The sequence below is a fragment of the Octopus bimaculoides genome, chromosome 14, assembly GCF_001194135.2.
Source record: "Octopus bimaculoides isolate UCB-OBI-ISO-001 chromosome 14, ASM119413v2, whole genome shotgun sequence".
Lineage (NCBI taxonomy): Eukaryota > Metazoa > Mollusca > Cephalopoda > Octopoda > Octopodidae > Octopus > Octopus bimaculoides.
This window is the reverse complement of record NC_068994.1, coordinates 8412530-8414165: the sequence shown is the minus strand read 5'-3', so window position 1 is coordinate 8414165 and position 1636 is coordinate 8412530.

Genomic DNA, 1636 nt, shown 5'->3' with positions numbered 1-1636 from the left:
AAAGAAAGGAAACCGATATAATTAATGAATTTTTCGGTCGTTCATGTTTTGCTGCAATCTCTTAGAGATAAGAAAAAATGGCAAGAACAATTCAGTTTATTATTTACATCATTTACATTTGTCAAAATAGCGAATCTAGGTTCAACAACTATCTAACAATAGCACGTGCCCTCAGAAATTCCGGGTTGGTGTCCAGCATGCTGAAAGACCACTGGGAGTGAGGCCCCTCTTAGGTTTTGTAAAAGCATGTCTCTAGAATCTGCTTCAAACTCAGGCTACGTTTACTCCGATTGATCGGCAGTGACTTGGTCAGCGAATCCTCTGCGACGGTCCATAATCGATGGTGAGATGAGCTGCTACGGATCACATTATCCCATGTAATCACCTTATCCATCGGATCACATTATCTATGTATGCATGTGACTAAGGACCACATGTGAACTTGTATCCCCACTGGAACTCCGAACATGAATTCTACACCTCAAAATCGAATGACGACTACGGTTATGGTGGCCACTGCAGCCGACTGTCAGATGTGGTCAGTCTTCATGGGTGATGAACGGAGCTGGTTCAACCCACTCTGAGTGAATGCCGCTGTCGCAAGTAGTATAAGTACTTATGAGTGCTAGGGCTTACGAAGCCTCATCCTATGACTGCAAGTTAACTCGGGGAGTTAACAAGTTATATAATTTGATATATATTAGGCGCAAGAGTGGCTGGGTGGTAAGTAGCTTGCTTACCAACCACATGGTTCCGGGTTTAGTCCCACTGCGTGGCACCTTGGGCAAGTGTCTTCTACAATAGACTCGGGCCGACCAAAGCACTGTGAGTGGATTTGGTAGACGGAAACTGAAAGAAGCCCGTCGTATATATATGTATATGTATATATGTGTGTGTTTGTGTGTTTGTGTTTGTCCCCCCAACATCGCTTGACAACCGATGCTGGTGTGTTTACATCCCCGAAACTTAGCGGTTCGGCAAAAGATAGAATAAGTACTAGGTTTACAATGAATAAGTCATGGGGTCGATTTGCGGTGCTCCAGCAAGGCCGCAGTCAAATGACTGAAACAAGTAAAAAGTGTAAAAAAAAGAGAGTAAAAAGTGTATAAGTGGATTTGCTCGTTGCTGAGGCGTCTATTTGAGAGCTTGTTAGACTGAGCTAACGAGAGGAGCTGGAGTAGGTAAGTGTCTGTTGTAACACGAACAGCAGACCATTGAACAGCCAGTCTAACATCCGGTTGGTTCGTCACGTTACGACATGGATGCCAATATTTGTTTTGTTCTCTTTATCAGAGTGACTTTCGTTCAATCGACTCTGTAAACGTATGGCTGGAAGGGGCGAACGAATGTATGTATGGATGGATGGATGGATGGATGGATGGATGGATGGATGGGTGGATGGATGGATGGATGGATGAATGGATAGATGGATGGATAGACAGATAGCTTGCTGACTGTCTGGCTGGCTGGATTGATGGATGTACTGAAGGATAGATGAATTTATGGATGAATGGGTCGATAGATGGGTGGCTGGCTAACTGATTGGCTAGCTGGTTAACTGATTGGTTGGCTGGCTAACTGATTGGCTGGCTGACTAACTGATTGGCTGGCTGGCTAACTGATTGGCTGGCTGGCC